Source organism: Takifugu rubripes, chromosome 11 (assembly GCF_901000725.2).
Source record: "Takifugu rubripes chromosome 11, fTakRub1.2, whole genome shotgun sequence".
Lineage (NCBI taxonomy): Eukaryota > Metazoa > Chordata > Actinopteri > Tetraodontiformes > Tetraodontidae > Takifugu > Takifugu rubripes.
Window position 1 is genome coordinate 11,039,820 of NC_042295.1, and position 20,133 is coordinate 11,059,952.

Below are 20,133 nucleotides of genomic sequence, written 5' to 3' on the forward strand. Positions count from 1 at the left end.
GTATCTCACAACCACAGATGTTTGAAAGGCCCCACTCGGGAAGACGTTTTTACCCAGAGCTCAGGATCTCTCAGTGCCATCGTGATGATTACGAAGCAGAGTGCTGATCATATTAACAAACGGAAGGGACCAGCAGATGCTGCGGAGATGATTTCAGACAATGAGCGCTCATCTTTCGCCATAATCAATTTCCAACTTTCTGCTATTGTCAATTCCCAGGAAGCGATTGAGTCGAAGGCTCAAAAATTCCTCACTTCCTTCCTTCATCTTCTTAATCCTCTCACGGCACCGGCCTTCCGCTATCGCTCCCTCTCGACTTTCCAGCTGGCGTATCCGTGCGGGTGAGAGGTGTGGACTGACGGCGGAGGGTTTGACAAAGTTCGAAGAGGATAACGCGACGAGGGAAGGGGGGGAGAAAAATCTCAAACTGATCCCTTAATCTTTTTAAGCCACCTGAAATATACAAAGCAAATCTGAGCAGAGGATAGCATTTCAGCTCCTGCTCAGCCGCTGTTTGAGGAGTCAGTCCGTCTGAGGTTTCTCACTAAGCCTGGAAATAATAAACAGTCAAAACTAAATACAGGCCGCTGTAATGAATCAAACTTTTCTTTGAGTCAAAAGACGAGATATCTCCCCCAATAATTGCACAGCTGAGTCACGTTTGTTACAGCAACCCACTTCTGGAAACATAATCTTTCGCCAGCGGAGGTTATTCAAATGCAAACGCGGCCAGTTTAGTGGCCAATTCTGTGTGAAATCCTCTGGCATGGTCTTACCCTCCGAACTACTGCGCTCAGAAGTGGACGGGCTGGTCTCCTGCCACTGAGGACACTCTTCTTAATGAAGCCTGAAGAGAAATTGTCGTGATTACATTCCAAAGGCGTCGGGGCCCGAAAGCGGAGGTAACAATTTAAAGAGCGTGCGAAGGGAAATCACCCGACTCTCCCACAAATGTCATATCTTCTACCTTTTGTTGTGGAAATGAGAGGCAAGGGCGGCCATTAGTGGATGATAATGAGCACAACGGTGACGAAAATTTAAAAAAAAAACAACCCAGCCCCGATGGCTTTCTTAACATTAATAATTAATTTGCGATTAAGTGGCTAATTGGAGTTTAAAGGTCAAAGTCGAAGAGAATGGCTCGGCTCTTGGAAGGCAGGTATGGTGTCTGGAGGTCTGGAGGAATGATGACAGCAATCCCAGGTGCTCCTGTGTTTCTCTGTCAGCTCCCCCCTCCTCCCAAAGCCATCATCCCCGGGCGACATTGCCTTTTGTGTGCTGAGGACAGCGATTCAGCTACAACAGCACCTGGGCATCTGCCCTTCCTGCCATTGAGAGTTCTGCCCCCTTTTCCCCTGAAACGAGTCCCACTGCAGATATTTCTTAACCCCCTGGATGCCAGAGATACGTCTATAGAGGGGAAAAAAAGATCTAAAATCATTATGCGACAGAGAATTGTCATTTGCATATTAATGGCGTAATTCTAACAAATGCGCCGACTGCACTATTTATATAGCACACTGACATTTTTAATGTCTTCCCTAATGAAAAAACATTTGATTTGCTATAGAAAATGATTATTAGTTGCTCTAATTAACCTGGAGAAAATCCACACAGACTCAGACGAACCCATTTAACCCAAGCCCATTTAAGTGGTCCGAGCAGGACTCAAACCCAGAACCTTATCGTGATGAGGTGACTGTGGCCTTGGACATAGGGCTCAGACTCGCCCAACAGGACTCATCATAAGTGAATCCAGCAATATCTTGTGCTGAAAACTGCAGTACTTATCAGACACACACGTGTTTACTGGCTGTTTTTAAAGCTATTGCTCATGAATTATAGAATACTGTGATTTATATGTCACTCATTCATGTCCCTCCCTGATTTTAAAATAAAATTGCTTCCGTGCTGAAAGTCTGTCACTCACCCTGTTCTCGACGATCGCAACACAGTATTACACGAGCACTCTAGCTTTGGGAATGCTGGCAAACTTTTCAGATAGCGTTTCAACAGTGAGCAATATGGAAAAACTGTCTCTTTTTTTTCCTGCATCGGGTGGGCGGAAACCGTGGATTCCACCCATCTGCTGCAGTTGCAAGGTACCTTGAGGAGAGAGTTGCATCCTGCCGCACTCAACAAAACTGAAGAGAGGCAGGGAGGGGGGAAAAAAAGCTGTCAGGCTAATAGATAGTCTCTGCCATGTTTGCTGCATCTTGTAGCTTCTGCTCCCAGTCAAGGTCTTCAGTCACAGCCTTCGAAATTCCCAGGAGTGTGGGGAGAACAGTCTGACACTGAACGCTGCCACATGGCTCTGTTCCCTTAGCAGTCCAGTATAAGATCACTGTCTAAGCCATGTGGGCACCCTTGACAGCTCCAACACATATAAAACAAGATTCTTTCTTTCCATCCCACAGATGGCTGTGAACAGCCTACAATGTCCACAATCATGCTAATGCATCTAATGTTATTTGTGGTGGACTGTGTTTTAACTGTGTCTTCATAGTTATTTACTGTTAATTAGCTATCTTAAAATCTGGCAGTTAGCCTCCCTTCGGTTAGCGGATGATTCAGAATAAATCCCGTTTTTCACATTACATTGGATCAATAAAGGAGACAAATAACAAAAAAAGTAAATGATCTTGTAAGCCTTTAGAGTGTTGTTCAGAAATGAAATATAAACCAGAGGGTAAATATTACCCAGTCACTCTCTGCCAGCTTGTTGAACAGCAAAAAAAGCAATTCAAAAAAACAAAAACAAAAAGCTTTTTCTGTTGTTAATAGTGGCAGTTTTTGAGTGGAGGTTATGGATTTATGAACTGCCGTGGCAGTAACAATGTAGTGTTGCAGAATTGATAGCGTTTGGTGCTGAAAACACCTCCGGCCTGTAGATTTGTCCCCGTCTTCTCAGACAGAGGCTTGTCAATTATTTAAAGGAGCAAAACAACAGCCCAGAGAAGGTGTCACGTGATGTGTGGCGCTCATTTGCACACCTTTTCTCCCAGAAATCTGCTCATGTGTTGAGGCCACAATAAGATCCTCACTTTCATCCCTATTCATTTACGCTGTTGTGATGAGTATTTCGCTCATCTCTCAAAGACAAAGGAGTCACGGATACAAACAAAGAGGTACGGAGGGAAGGGACGGTGTTATTCAAGTAGTTCAGCTGCTCAACTTTAGACTTTATTGTTGCCCTGCAGAGACCAAGGGCCCAGTTCCCCGACACTGAACCACTCTTTGTTAATCTCAAAGCACACAATTTAAAAGGATTTTCACTCCACACTTCCACAAAGATATCTGCTGATTCATTGTCTGTAACCCGGGAGCATTCAACTACCAAGTTTTCTTTCTTTAATTAAATCAAATTCTGATAATAATCTTTACCGAGGAGGAGCTGGAAAGTGTCGCAGAGCGTCCTCCTCACCTTCAAAAGAGCACATCTGTGGAAAAACCTTTGAAATTAACACCTTTTTATGATGGAAACCTCATTCTTGTCCCAGAATCTCTCTGCAACACAAGTTACATGATGTGCCAGCGTGAGGAAGACGTGCCCACAGTCCTGTCTGTCAACACTTCACACACATGCGCACACACGTGCAATTTAGTGGATTTCTCATCTCTGCATGGTGTACCTTGTCTCTTAAACCGCTCTGATGATGTTACCTGCTGAGCCCAAATGCTCCCCTCTGTGGAAGCGGCTCGGGGGACATGGATACAGATGTGCACGCGCACATGGTTGTGTGTGCACGTGGGAAGCTCATGAAGGCACTTTTGAGCATGGAAAACAAAAAAACAAGCTTCTTCAAAGGGTCCATTTCACCGTCTTAATACTGGGCTCAGAAATCTGATGATTAAAGCAGCCTCTGACATTGTTTCCAGCCTCCCTGCTTGTGCAGCATCATCTGGACTGGTGCTGATTCACAGCCAGGTCTGTGCCTTTCCCCTGCAGTCAAGGGTTCTGCTGTGTTTATTTCAATTCTCTCCATTTTGTTTGGTTGTGATTAATAAGACATGCCTCAGGAGCGGCGAGTGCGTGCCTGTGTGTTCACGTGGGGGTGTTTGCCTCTGTGTTTAGGTAAAATGGCATTCCCTAAAGAGCATGTCGGGACATAAAAAGCTGTGACCTCTCAGCGCCGGTTCTCTGATCCCGCAGCTCAGCATGTTCAAGCCTCCAGTAAACACTTCCTGCTCCAGAGCACAGACCATCTGCAGTCACCATGAAGGCTCTGTAAGAAGCAGACGGGAGCAGCCATGTTAAATTTGCAATTTCCTCCTAGAATAGACTTAAGTGCAGTCAGTGGCTCTTTTTCTTTGGAAACATCAACAATATTATCAAGTCTCCCAACGATACTTCCACCCCTACGAGCCCTTCTGGCGGCAACCACCACGTGTGCGATCTCCAAATGAATAAAAAATGCAAATTGGGATTGTTAGTCAGAAAGACTCACACGAGTCAGAATAATTAGGTGTTTGTTTTGTTTTTCCACTTCTTCGTTGGCGGCGACAGGAAATGAAAGACAGTAGAACACAGTGAGTTGTGGCTACAGCCAGGTCAAAGCTGTGCATCCATTTGACAGAAAGCGCAATTTTTATCAGTCAGCGAGGAGTAAAACGTTCACCTTAGTCCTTAAACGGCGCCTGACTGCAAAAGAGTCAATTTAACGACATGTTTAGAATTGTTCATTTATAGGCCGGCAAGGTAATATTCCCCACATATGTAAACATGGCTGCATGTGAAAAAAACCTCTTGACCAGGTCGACGGTTGCTAGAAAATATCTGAGCAAGCGAAGGTCATAAATAACAAGCAGCACATTGATTTTCTCCGCTAGAAGAGATCGCGCTCTCTGCGCTGATGTAAAGCACCATCTTAGCGCATCTCCAGAATTTAAACTCTTGTGAGAGGCGTGTTGTTAAATTCTTTTCCTCCCTGTCATTTTCATGGGCCTTCTTAGCCTGCTGCAGGTCCCCCCCCCATCCCTCCCGCCTCGCCTTCACTGTTCGTCCTGAATTATTAAAAAGTGTTGTGATTCCCTGTATGACTGTGAATCTGGGGCTGCAGCTCTCAACTGCGCAGTCACATTTTGCTTGTTTCTCCCCTCTGTCTTCTCGGCGCTCGCCGCCTGTTTTCTAGAGTTTTCACACCCGGTCCGTACAGAGAGAGCATCGAGCTGCCATCCTCAAACCACTAAAATCTCACCTTGGATGATAAATACAAAAAGTCGTGTCTGCCCCATCTACTCGATATTATTCATCTGAATCTGAATTCAGGTCAGGGTGCTTTTCACAGGGGATAGAAAAGGGAGGGAGGGATGTTTTTCTTTCCCATCATGCACCAGCAACAGGACCCAAATTGGCACAGAGGGTTGGGCAGTTTCTCCAGGGATAAGCATCCTGTCTCCCTCCAAGACAAACCTGCCAGGGGCATCCAGCACGCCTCCTTCGTCTTCTCAAATGTAAAATAAGACCCAAGAGGTGAACGCCTCCATCGCAGGCACGGTTCATCTGCCCCCGCGGCCAACGGTGCCACCTTTGCTGCTACTCTGCGGCAGCCAAGCTGGATGTGCCACACGGCAGAAGGTGGAGCGGCAGCTCGGAGAAAAGGTTATGAAAACAGCTGCTGGGAAATGAAAAATTGATGCGATATTACCATGTATTTGACTGCCGCCGCCTCATCCTCATCATCCTCTCCCTCCTCTGTTTCTGGCTGATACACAGATGACACACCAGTCACTACAAAGCACTGGTCAAGGATGCTTTTGTGCCTCATCTGGGAGGGGGGGGGGGGGGATTTTAATATGGTGTGCTGCCTATGATGGAGCAAACTGTTTGATAAAAAGTGGGATCTTCATCTGAGCCCACGGGCACTGGGTTGTGGGGATTTTAATGTGGCACTGGTTGAATGTGCACTCTAATAGGCTTGTGCAGAAAGAAGGGCTCCATGGAGAGCAGGATAAGGGAAGATATGAAAAGCAGGACAAGGCCGGGCTACGGATGACTGAAGAAGGCTTTTTTTTTCCTGTACCAACATAACTGAGAGGACCGGGTTGCCAAGAACTTCCAGAGGCAGCTGTTTTCTTCTCTGTGTCACTGGCTGAGCGACACCCGGGGAATGCTTATGTCTTCTCCAGCCTTTATTCCGAGCACATTTTCCTCCGAACGGAGATTTCTGTCTCGTGCAGGCCCGTGGCAGGCTCCAGTATATTCATTTAATGAGCTCAACAGCTTGCATCGGGCCAGGAGAAAGCGCTCTGAATTACTGTGACGCAACCAACCCACTTTTATTAAAAACAACAGCAACAAAATCCAAAGACGGGATATGAAGCACATTAATATTGCACGACTATGACTGCGGACTTCTGTAAGAACCCCAAAGTGACGATTACCAAATATTCCTTTGAAAATTAAGCCTGAATTCTTGAATCTAAGCTACATTTTCTGCCTGCCGATCTTGAGTTTGTATTTCCTGTGCAGGGGAGACACATCGGACAGTGATTTACACACAAGGATACATTTGCTATCGTTCGTCACTGGGCTGCATGGGTGTACGCTCTGCCCCGCCCCCTTCACTACTTGCACAGTGGGAGGCCTGTCTGCTGTGCATGAATGTCTCCATTCATTTAAAAGTGTGTGCGTCGATGAACATGCGATAACCAATCAGAAGATGATCTGCTGCCGGTATTTTTATAGCGGGTCCCCTGCTGACAGAAGCCGCTGCAGGATGGTGGCTACATAAAGTTTAATGAATCGTCCATCATACTGAGTTGTTCAGCGGTTATAATAAACCAGTTATTGGCCTTTGAATGTCACACCTCGCTTAGAATGTATTACAATAGTGTGTCCGTTATGTGTTCCAAAAACAAGAAGTCCCTCCTGTTTCCAGTGACTCACCTGTGGGAAAAATGTTGGATTAGTAAATTTAAATCACTGTGGATCAATTCAGAAACACTGAAATGTTCAAACACCGAAACACGAACGTTTATGTCAATTACTCCCACAATTCACCCTTTACAAGATCAAAGATATGTTCAAATTAGATTCTTCCTGACAGAAAGTGCATGTGTAACTGGCTCACAGACCCTGCAGGTGGATTTGACGTCATGCACGTTGGGCAAAAATGATCTTTGCATGGGACATGACGCTGATTCTTTTAAATATTTAAACAAAAAACAAAACAAACGTACACATCAGAGGCATCGATATTGCCGACAGAAGCCAGTTGTAAGGCTTTATTGGTATTGACCTGTGGACTAACCTATTGAGCTTGTATTGATACACACAGCAGCTAATGCCCTTCTACCGTCTTTCTGCTTTTCATGTTACTGTTCCTCGTTTACACTGTATGTTTATGGGAAATATTTAAAAAAAAAATATTGTCAACATAGTGTCAGTATTAGATCTTATGAATAGTAGTTCACAGAAACAGTAGGTGGACTTTGATTGGTTTATTCTGATTTATATGTGCAAAATGATAAGCAGCAGACCTTCTCTATGAGACATACTGGGGGAGTAATAAAGGGTTAGGGGTTGTTATGGCAGCTGAAGTAGGGAGTTAGCAACCTAATGACTGGGTTTTTGCAGGCTTATTAAAAGACTCATGGCCATGCCAGCACCCTCCTGTGCCACGCCTAATCATGCACTCGTGTTCGGGATGTAATAAAAGATGGCGTTTTGAGCTCTTTGCTATCGTCAGATGCTTCTCACTTGCTGTGGGGGTAGCCGGTGGCTTCATTACAATGCATCCTTAGTAACACAGACACTTGCAGGATTTACGTTCAAAGCGGAACCGTGCGGCACGTATCAAGTGGTTTGCCTGCATGCTTCGAAAAACTCTGTTCTGCTGGAACTCTGCGCTGTTGGTGCAGGGAACGCTGAGCTCTACCATCAGAGGGATGCTTAAATCGGAGCGCGGCTATAAAATCCAGAGACCCAAGCGCCCCTCCAGGGCTGCTTGTGTCCGCAGTGAGGCAGCCTGTAATCAGACTTGCTTCCTGAGTACCGAGTGTGATTGGAGCAGAGGTGATTTTAAGAGGGTGTGGCATTAGGATGGTGCAGGACCAGCAGGCTTGTGCAGTCTCGCTGACATACTTCAACCCCTGCTTGAGTGCCCTCCCCCCCCCAGGTTTAGCAACTACCTTCCAGCTCCTGGCTCCTTGCTTTGGCATTCTCTCCCTCCGTATGTCGTTCCTTGTGTGTCTCCTCTGCACCATCAATTGTCCCACTTTAAAGAGAGAAGAAAACATGTTGGTTTGACTCCAGTGATAAAGAGCTCAATGTCATGCACCTGCAAGAAAGACTCTGCAGTGTGGTATTGGATATCTTTGCATATGATTTCCTCTTCTTCCCAGCTACACACTGCTGTGTGTGTGTGTGTGTGTGTGTGTGTGTGTGTGTGTGTGTGTGTGTGTGTCCTTGTGCTGTGTGTATTGCTTTCCTGTGTCCCTGTCTCACTCCGGGTGGGCTATATGAACAATGATATGCATGTTTAGACGTGCAGTTGCGTGCACACATGAAGCTACAGCCGCTCAGGAAGATGAACGAGGTCTCTATTCTTCCCTTTGTGCTGTCGATTCGTCGCTCGCAAGCAAATCTGAGTGTGCGTGCGTGCATGCGCATGTGTCTGTTCCACTTAATAATAGAATTGCACAATCAAACGCACTCCACCGTGAGTGTCATAAAGCCAGACTCGATATGTGGATAATCACCTTTTAAAATGCATCCTTTCTGTTGTGAATGGGGGAGGCCAGTGGCAGAATGCAATTTTATGTTTACATGGAATTACTGATACACAAACAGACATTTCCTATTAATACACGATGTCCTATTAATTCATGATTTCCTATTAATACAGATTTTCAGGATACAGAGGGGAAGCCTATTAGCTGAGACCAACGAGGCCTGTCATGTGTGCCAGTATGTTATATATATGTTAAAGAAAGATGTTGAACTATTTGAATAACCCTCACCCTGTGCATCTATATAGCATCTGTGGAGATGGAGAAATTTTTCCAAATCCCTCCCGGATGATATTATTCCATTCCTATATTATATATAGTAAATTGTGGTATTGAATTGTACATTGGAATCCGCTGAGATTCAACCAGACAAGCGTTTGAAAGAAACAAACTTTCTCATTGAAGTTTTTCGCAGTGTTTGATCCACAAAGAAGGTTTTTTTTTTTAGGTGTTGGGAAGCATTTCAGGATGTTCCATCGGCGTAAAAAAGCGTTTCTATTTCTGAATCTGGCAGCTGCTTCTATTTTAAAATGTGCTTCCTCACTAAACCAAGACCGAAAAAAGAAAAAAAAGAACCAGCATAATCGCCGCATTCAGTGCAGCATTGGGGAGAATATTAAAACTGTGTTGTGTCAGATGGGTTCACTGCCAAAATTTTCCGTTCTTCATGACTTGCCAGAGGTCAAAGTTTAACATTTCTGTCTACAAACTTTCCTGCTTGAACTCAGAATTTGTCCCGTACTGACATGATGCCTTTATAAAACAAGCCAAAAAAAAGTCTGGCGGGTTGTTCAGTCGACTTTAACAACGGACGATGGGCGTGTAAAATAGATAAAACAAAAATATGGGCTCTCAGAAGCCATGGAATCGTGGCAGATGAGAGAGGATCCAAAGTCAAGTGGCCTCTTGTTGCAGATGTACTGTCCAATTGTTGCTGTCCATGAGATCAAATGTCCATTTTTAGCCACAGATGCGACACTGGGGGGCCATAAAGGAGTAATGGAAGCTGTGTGATGAATAAAGGCTTGGCGCTGGGCTGTTAGCAAGTGATGTGTCAGTTTGCAGGAACGCTGTGATTTATAAGCGAAGGCTGCGGAGACTTTGCATCATAGCTTCTCCCAGAATCCTGTTGTGTCTGTGGCAGAGATGCGGGGTGTGATCAAGTGTTGAAGAGCAGAGCGGGTACGTTGGAGTGTGCCATATTCAGTAAATCACTGCAGATGCATCAGTTACCTTTTACTTCTTATTCCTTTTTTTGTTGTAAAGTAGCAGCTAAAATAGCTTTTCCTGGATAAATATCTGGTTTCCCTCTATTTCGTTCCACAAAAACAACAAATTTATATTGTTTTTCCTCAGGGTTGCCTTTAGCTGTGCAGTTTTTAAAAGCCCAGCATTGCAAATTTGATCAGAATCGTTGCACAGAAATCTATATGGCCCCTTTGAAACGTAAGCAAAGCGCTTCTGACTGGTATTAGATTGCTGGCGTCGTCAGAATGCCCGCCGCCTTCTCTCTAGTTTGAGAGATTCTCGTAAAAGGTTATGTGCGTAGCATCAAAGCTTTCCGTCTGATGGGAGTCGTATAGTCAGGCAATATTTTTGTCAATAACCTTCCCTCCTCCGGCTTTCAGGAAAACACTCCTTGAGGATTCCCATAGATCAGCTACTCAATTGTAGCGCTTGTAATTCCCTGAGGTCATGACCTTTACAAGCAACCTGCATTCACCGCTGATAAATACTTCAGTAGCCAATCAGCATTCACAGCCTGTCGTGAAGGACACAGACATTATCTTACTTAAGTGCTGGCTTTGTCGGGCCAATTTTATGTTTTTATATTCCGACGTGTCCCATTAGAAACTGCAGCACTGCTGAATTCACTCTCCTCCGACATGCAGGCGTGTGTTAAAACAACAACAGGTTAGTATTTTTTATTTTTACAACCGTGCACTTTGTAATTAAGAAGAATTTTATTTACAACTATTTTTCAAGGGAAATTTCTAATTGCTCACAGTAATTAAGTAGTTATGATGACAAAATATTAAACCAAGTACTACTGATTGCTAGCGATTGCTTAGATACAATTTATTAAATTGAAATATGATATTGGAGTACTCATCAATAGTCATCAGTACAATTAATTCTTTTTTACTACCTTGTAGTTAAATGTAATAAGTAGTGGCAATAAGCTTAGTAATAATCACTGCGTTTTACAAGGTTATGCTAAAGAGGAGTAATAATACATATCACAACCACACTAGTAGTTCGAGTACTTGATTACATTTAGCAGTAATCCTAGACATTTTATTTTATTACATTTCATAAAACTATGCTGGAATTAACTTTCAACCAATTTATTACCAATTTATTGGTTCAGTCAGTCGTGTAAGTGGTACTTTCACAATAAAAAAATATAAAACTTAGTTATTATTAAGGACTTAAATGAGTTATAGCTGGGTACTTAGATAGTAATAAGGAGTAACAGTCGTGTGCTTGTTTATTAGTATTAGTATTGTGTTTTGCAATAATATTTAGGTAAAAGAAGATTAATAACACATCTATTAGCCTGCTCTAGCATCCCAGACAGCACAGAGGCTGCAGCTCTGTGTTGTGGAATCAGCAGATTGAACCCAGTTTACAAGCCAAGCTGCCCGATGTCTGCGTCCATGCCGGGAACGCGTTGTCCACTGGAGCTTGGACAGTCACTGGGAGCATAAGTGCCCTTTATAAAAGTTTCAGTGTAGGTTGCAGCTGAGTCAGTGACTTGGGGAAGTTGAGAGCAGCTCTTCAGTGGGAGTGTCAGAAATTGCATCGTTGCTTTTTAATAAAGGACAGATTTGATTCCCACCACATGCCGCGCCACATGTCTGAAAATTTGTTTACAAAACTGAGCAGGATTAGCAAAAGTAGAGTGCCCCCTCAAATTTACATATATCGCAACACTTTTTGAGCGCACCCCCGCTCAAGGACGGGTGCTGGGGAAGCTCCTGGAACCTGCTTGCTTTTAGCATTGACCTTGCAGGGTTTTGAGCGATTTAAATTTTATGAATATCAGCGCCAGTCCCGAGTTCCCAGAGGTCATTTAATTAAGGTTATGGCGTTAAAAACAGGCGTTAACGCTCTTAAAGGGAGGCTGCCGTGCCCTCACCTCCCTCCGACTGCTCGAATAAACTGGACTGATTGTCGACCCTGTTGAAGCATTTAGTCTGTCGGGTGTAAGAGAGCAGATGGCGAGCATGGTGGCCAACTACGTGTCTGTCTACGACATCGTGGGAGGCGATGTGTGGCGGCCATGAAAGACACAGAAGTAGGACAGTCCTGCTTTCAGGAGTCCAGACGACCCTCAAGGAGGATGGTCTGTGGATATGAAACACGGGACGTCTCCTTGTGTTCTCTTTATCAGATGTCTGATTTTTTATTTCGGTCTCTGGGTAATGTTGGCATGCCGATAAAAATAAATGGAATATAAAATTACACAAATACGGGATGTCTATGAATAGCATGACTTGAGGGAAAAAAATAGATTTTTTTTTTCCTTCTTGGAATAACTTAAAATAGATGCAAGGTCATTAGAAGTGAAGGTTTGGCACATTAGGAGTGGGAAGAATCCTCAAGTAACAGCTAAAACACGCCGATGCCAATGAAATGACTTCAGCACACGTTGAAACAGAAGCTAATACGTCTCACATCTCACAGGATTAACGCACGAGCACTGCCCCTCAGCCGTCCTCTCCTCTCCTCTCATCGTGACTCACCGTTTCCTCTTTAACCCGGTGGCAGAGAAAGCCACCCTGTGTGAGAGTCTACCTCCCGGTCCTTGAGGACTGCAACATTTCTGCAGCCTATATCTGAGCCATTGAGTGTGGAAATATTGCCAGCGCACATGAAAGAAATGTGGGCGATGAGAGACCTACAGCAGCTACAGTGTGAAAAGGCCATGCCAGCAGGCTTGATGCATTACACTGCCGTGTCCTTTCCCCAGCTGGAGGGTGTGTGTGTTTGTGTTTGTGTACGTGTATGTGTATGTGTATGTGTGTGTTCTTGTACTTCCTACATGCTGAGGACCAAAATCCTAATTCTACGAGCAAAGTGAGGACATTTTGGGGAAATGAGAACAGGTTGATGGACATGGTTTTAAGGTTTGGGTTGGAATGTGTGTTTTTGTGTTTACTGCCCATGTTGTGACTATTTAGCTTGTATAGATGACTTGATATAGCTGCACAGACACGGAATAAGCAGATCCCAAATGAATTTTGACTGTTTTCTTCTGAATGATACCTACTTGCTGCAGGTCTGCAGATTTTTACTGCAAAGCTTTTGTGTTTGGTGCTTTTTCTCCTGCAATAGGAGCAGCAGCTTTATTTAAAACAGCTGCACTGAAGGAGAAAAACAAATGCCTGAACCCAAAAGTCAGAACAGTTGCACAGAGCCCAGAATGTGGGCTTTGAGCGCTTTGAGCCATTCTGACTAAAATATGATCGCATCTAACCAGAAAAAGCAGCAATTTACAGATAAAATGATAAAACCTGAAACATTGTTTTGAAAAGTGGATTCTTGAATGAATGGATTCGTGAATTTTGTTGCCACTAATGTTCCTAAACACGCTCATTTCATCCCGTTTTTCCTCCTGATTTCTTACTGTCAAAGAATCTGCGAGGTCTCCCTCACCATAAATTCACTACATAATAAAATATCATCAGAAATAACATCATAAATGTTTAGTCAGACCAAACCGCTGCATTTCTACCTATTTAATTATAGGTCATCATTATGAAATACATATAAATAGGGATGTGTGATCAAAAAGTCCCTTGAAAATCTATTGCCATGACAACCAAGAGATGAATGGACATTAAGCTGGCTATTTACTAACTGGCCATTATTGCTAAATTCAAACAATCAAACTGTCCTCACTGCATTTCAGCCTTTCTTAAGTCATGTGGCTGCACATTATTGATAGACAGGTTGGTATCGACCGCCTGTTCAGTTCAGTTCAGCCTTATTGATACAGTGTCTGTTTCAATCTCCATTGTTTCTGAAGCAGATCGAACTCATGAACAATTATCACTATCAGCCACCATTGCTGTGATATTGTGATTAAGTGACACCGTAACTAGTCTGTAGGGGACCTTTGAACATGGTACCGAACTCCCATCGCTCGGAGAATCCAGACCCCTCACCCGGGGGCGTACGCTGCCTTCGCCCGTTCGCAGCCTCCCCGTCACGCCACAAGGGCAATGGAGGTCAAGGAAAAAACAAATAAACGTGTTGCGACCCAGCATTGCCTCATTTACTGCGACTGCGCACAAACAGTGAGACACCCCCCCTTTGGTAACCCTTCTACTCCCCCCCCCCCCCCAGCGCCCACAGTAGAAAATGAAACCAATTAATTTCAAGGCAAGAAATGCAGGCTCGCCCCGCTCTTGATCTGTGTCCAAGTGATTGAAAAAAGTTTCTTTCCCTGCTGCGCTGACCTGCAGACATAATCAGCACTGTCTGCCACTTTACTCTTGCTTCACTGCGTGTTACATTTCAAATAGCTTTTCCCATGAAACAGCAGAATTCTTGCTGTAAGGACAGGGGGAAAAGAAAAACCCAAAACGTCTGTTCTCGTGAGATAAATATCCAATAAAGTAAACATGTTTGTGGTTCGTGCACTAGGGTGGTAACGCCTTTTCCTTTCTCTTTAAAAGGTCTCTTGTGTGTCATAATTGCGAATTTAAAGCTCCAAGTACACATTATCCAACCCGCCCAGGTTAAAATGGGAGGGCTCTGGCGCAGGCTGCCTTCAGGGGGTTTGGGTGGGAGGCTCAGCTGTGTGTGTGTGTGTGTGTCTGTGTGTGTGTGACGTTGGGATCTGTGAAGAGCGGTGAAAGTGTGCGACTCTGCCCTGCAACAGGCGACCATGTCGGCTCCTCAGAATTAGAATCTTGTCGTGCAGGCTTTACTTTTTGTCCTGTCACCCTTCTTCAGTGCTATTTATAGTGAGTTTAGCCCCCAGGGGATAAACCAGAAAGTGGGAGATGGAAAGAGAAACAGCACTGAAAGCTGGATGTGTTAGAACTGGATAGAGAGGAGAGATTAAAGAAACAGGAGGTGGGTAAAGACAAGTATTAAAATAGAAACAAAAGTGACGAATGAAAAAAAATAGAATTGCGGGCACTGACAGCTAGGAGGCTGCGGTTTTGATATAAGCCTTTTATCTGCGGAGTTTACATGTTCTCCCCATGTCTGGATGTTATCCTCTGGGATGGATTCGTGGATAACCAACAGTTAACAACAGGAAAGCAACGCTGCAAAACTCTAAAAGCTGCGATTGCAGGGAAATCCTTTTTTCTGGTCGGCGAGGGCAGATCCTGCTGTTTTGGGTCGAGCGTCTACAACAGCCCAACTAGTGTTAAATGTCCCCGAAGTGGTGTTTAGTCCCGCGGGCACACTTTTGGCCAAATGGCTTAGTGAAATCTATGATTTCAAAGCCCCCATCGTGGCGGAGGGCAGTTTAGGGACGGTTTTGAGCATCTTTTTTTCAAGACTTCATTTTTGAAATACCTTCTGTCAGCCTCTCTTGTATTAACTGGCCAAATGTACCAACATGAGCACAGAAAGCTCTTTTTTAAACCCCAAATTAACAGGGTAAAACACATCAGCCAGCCATTTTATAAACTGCTCGTTTATTGAATTTACTCACGTGTGAGTCGGCTCAGCGCAGTAATTGAAAATAACTCGTTGTTGGACAAGATATAAATTCATTACCCAGGCAGTAAAAAGTGTGTTTTCCCAATTAGGAAGACGATAATAAAGGTGACCGGCCCGAAGCTCCGAATCCTGGGCGGTACAGAGAGAGACCGGCGGGGCCACGTGTGAGGATGCTGATTGCAGCCTGCCTGAAGAGACCTCACTTTCCTCCACCGCCGCAGCTCCCGCTGAGCCTTAATTACCACTGCTCACGGGCCCGATCGCACGTAGTCATATCTGATTTCAGCTTACCCGCTAAATTGAAATGAATTTTCAGGAGCGATGAGCCCAACTTATACCTCTTTAGGCCGTAAAATCACAATGGATATGGAGCTGGGGGGAGATAATTGTGGATGAGGTAGGACGCTCGCTCTACCTGCGGGAGGAGTTTAAGAAAATTACCTGTTCGGAGCAGGACAGTTAGCATGGTTTGGGTGTCCTCAGAAGTGTCCTCGGTTCTCTTTTCCTGCTTGATGGGGATGAATCTGTAGGTGAGTGTCGGTGGTCTGAGCATTTTAAGGTTGCCACCTAACACTTTCCTCCATATGTGCACAATAGCACAAAGAAAATATTAGCGCTTGGTTGCTTTCGTTTCACTTTACCTTGTATATCTACGAGTGGAACCCGAACAAGTTGTCACGAAGTTCTCGTGCGCTGTAACTGTGTTTGATTCCATTTGTTTACCGCTGAAGCTAGATTACCACACACCAACACAACCGAGCCATTAGTCACTTGTTCCTACAACCGTCAGTCGGGTCATTGTCAGGGTCAGATCAACGACTTGATTAAGTTTCCAACGCAAACAAAATCCTCTGGCTGTATCGCACCATCTGCGCCCTGGTCGGCAGATGGAATCCTCTCATTTATTTTATCCACGCAGCTACTTTGCCTCCAACATTTTCCTGTCTACCCGTCACTTCTAAAGCACAGAGATGTTGTTGTCCACAGCGTGAATATGTCGTCTGCTAGTTTTGCATGCAAATAAGAGGCTATTACGTGCACCACCACTGAATGGTATACATCACAACTAACCATGGGTATACTGTAAATGAGCCATCGGAACGTTTATTATGTCCTTGAAAAGCTTTGGCTCCTTGAATTTAATCAATTTTGTCGTTAAATACATCTGACTGTAGTTGTTTTGTGCAACGAATATGAAACGAGACTATTATCTCATCTATCCGATGCTTTAGTGGCTAAAGCTTCCATATGCCTCCACATTTGTCTAAAATAAACTTCTAAAACCTGTTCAAATGAGAGTACGATGTTGAAAACGGTTTTGTGAAGGTCCAATGTGGAGCCGGAACAATAATCCAGTCAGTGAAATTGATCACCTTTGATACGTTTAAATTGATTTATCTCTCCTAAATCCTTAATGCAGAATCACAACAACATTGCGATAGAATAGATTACACCCCCCTTACACAAGGGGTTTGGAATTAATTGTGCGTGCGTGTTATCACCAATTTTCATCATCTTGCTGAAATAAACTGGAATTCCTGACTGTAAAACACCTGCACCCACAGAGGTGCAAAATATAAAACCACGGGGCAAAAATGATCCATCGATGCCACGATTTTAGTCCATGAGACACATCAGCTGTCACTGCTCAAAGCCCAGCAATGGTTTATCTCATTTTGGGCTACAAATGACCGGCACCCTGCTAATCTCCTCCCTGACACTGAGGTTGCTGCTACGGTTGCTAATGCTACTGTAAAAAATGAATTAATTTTAAAAAGACACCCATTCACGGCGTGAATGAAATTTAGCATGAAGTCACGTCTTACACACACTAATGCTGTTGTCTATTGAGTGACAGAATAATTGAGCAGCTGAAATTGACTCTCGAAAAGAAGAGAAACCTAATGTAGTAGCACATCCCAGAACACGTGGAAAAGAGACAAATCTCTGCTCACTTGGCTGCGTTTTTCCATAATATTGAGAAATGCTCGATTGATTCTTGAGTAGCTTGAGAAACCGCACTATGGCTTGTGTTTTTGATTGAGACCGTTGGGTCAGAGCTGGTTTTCAATGTGTCAGAATACAGTTTTGGACCTGTTTTGGTTTTAATCAATCACCAAAAAACAGGACTTATTCACCAAAAGAGGAGTGGGTGAGGGAGTGCTTTTAAACAGAGGATAAATCTTCGCTCACCTCTTTTTTTATATTTTCCTTCCTCTTCCTTGTAATTTACATCAGAGAGATAAATGCTCAGAACATATGCCATAGCTGTAAATGGCATCTGTATCGTGTTGGGCAGTGCAGCTATGCTAACCTATGCTAAGCTATGCTAAGCTAAGTTCAGCTTTGCTCCTCCCTGCTGCACTGCTCCTATTTAGCTTTCATTGCATCTTGAGCACTTTACTGACTCGTATTTGAGGTAAATACTTTTGTATTCCCGCAAACTCAAGTTTGGCTCAGACAACTGGAGATGAATCCAGATCCAATTTCAACTTCCTGAGACTCGGTGTTGCTCGGAATCAATTATCCACACAATGTGAGACATTCAGGGATCCAATTTAAACCTCCTGGATCTGGTCAGGGATCATCGGGACTGCCTGAATTTATATTAAACAAATTGAATGTCGAGGATTTCTAAATCTGGAACATTACACACCTGAGCAACAGCTGGAATTTCAGGACAACATGCTCACATTAGTTAAAATACTTTTAGTTAAGATGCACAATAGAGATATATATATATATTTCTGTTTTTGTCCGAATGTTGGTCCTCCGTGGGCCTTTGTATGTTTGGAAAGAAAGTTGCAAGTTTTGTGTTGTGCGTGTTGTGTGTGTGCGCACGTGGGGGAGTCTTTATACCTGCCAGAGCAAAGATCTATCCATTCAGAATCCCTGTGGGACATTCAGCACACCAAAAGTGCTTCACCGCTCCAGCAAAATCCATTTTCCTTTTAAAGACGAGAGAGCCGTATGGCCCGTGCATGTCAATACGGCACTGTGTGCACGGATAAGAGCGCCACAGAGGAGGGAGCGCACGCACGTCACTGGATTATGCTGGGAGAGAAGGTGGACAGAGGTAACAGGCAGGGCTGGGCATGGAGGAGACGGAGCCCTTTCATGTCCTCTTCAGCCATTCAAAGACAACAAGCCTCCACGCCGCTGACATTAGCGCTCGCACATGTGTACCCGCCCAGCAGGCCACATCTGAAACACAGCGCCTCTCCTCTGGCCCGTGAAGTGCGGCGGGGGGGCTAATGATAACCTGAAAGATTCGTTCACTTTTGCAGCTCTGCGTTTTTCTTTATTTGCACACGCGCGTTGCGGGCCGTTGACATTAATTACCGAAGATGAATAGCGGCGTTCTGCAAATACGCTTTCTTCTGCTGACTGCACTGTCTGGCTCGCACATCAAGGGGGAATGTTTTGAAGGAAATACAAAATGGGAGCAGAAGGCAACATAAAATCCCATTTGATGGAGGCCGAACAAACAGAAAATCTCTCTTTTTTTCCCCCTTTCTTTTCATTGTTATTGCTACATTATGTATGCACTAGACATTCTTATTGACTTCAATTCGCTCATAAAGTTGAATTTAAGAGATGTAAAACCCATCTGTAATTGGATTCTGGACTTCCGGACTGGAAGGCCGCAGGTGGTGAGGGTGGGAAGGCGGGTGTCTGCTGAGCTCACAGTGAGCACTGGAGCACCGCAGGGCTGCTGTCTCAGCCCCAAACTCTTTACCCTGTACACACACGACTGTGTCTCCACCCAGGACAGCACCACCATCCTGGGCCTCATTAGTAGGGGGCGGCTGCAGGAAAACAATAAGTGACATCCTGTCTTATGGGGAGGAAAAGAACCTCAGCCACAATATATAAAAACCCACCTAAAAGAAATCACAGTAGGAATCCTGCCCTCTGCAGCCCCTCACCATCAAAGGCTGACAACCGCACATTCCCGGGACTACAGTTGACATCGGACCTGAGCCAGACTTTGAAAATGCCTGCCACAGTCGGGAGGGGGACAACCCAGCAGGGTCTTCAATTGATCAGACTGCTCAGGAAGGCTGGACTCGTCTGTGCCCTCTGACCCGGGCCTATAAAGAACTGCTACGTAGGGGTGTCTCCACAGGCAACAGCCTGCAACACCACGCAGACAGAGAAGAAAGCTTTTCAAAGGGCCGCAAAGACCGCCGAGAAAATCACAAGGTCTCAACTTCCATCTGTGGACTGTGTACATGCAGCGAAGTCGGAAAGAATCACCAGAGACCCCCCCACCCCCCACCAACCCAGCCCTCCCCTATTCAGACACAGACAACATAGGGGACAGCTACTCACACACAACACACGATACTTCAGTAGCTCTTTTGCATGACACAAGGACAAAATGATCTGCGTTATGTGCAATACAGAATTTCCCCTCACAATATTTATCTCCTCGTACAACATTTTCCTCTGACATTTACTTTATATGTGTCCCTTCTTCTTAACCTGGACTCTGAGCACCTGCACAAGGATTCCGATGTGCCTAGGCGGCTTAGATTCGGTGCGAATGGCAAATAAAATCCTTGTAGCTTGAACCTTGACTTAAATGTAAGAAGCTACGTTGCGGTTTGAAGGAACAACTGATTTATTCATTAGCGTATCCTCAAGCTTTATTTGCGAACCAGGCGGCTTGTGTAGGTGGTAGAGATGTTGATTCAAACACGTATT

At 44.5% G+C, this 20,133-nt stretch overlaps 1 protein-coding gene across 1 annotated transcript in view; it reads left to right on the forward strand.

The window, feature by feature from the left end:
• rtn4rl1b (reticulon 4 receptor-like 1b) overlaps positions 1-20,133 on the forward strand; it is an 83,335-nt gene that overhangs the window by 3,663 nt on the left and 59,539 nt on the right. The window lies entirely within an intron of this gene.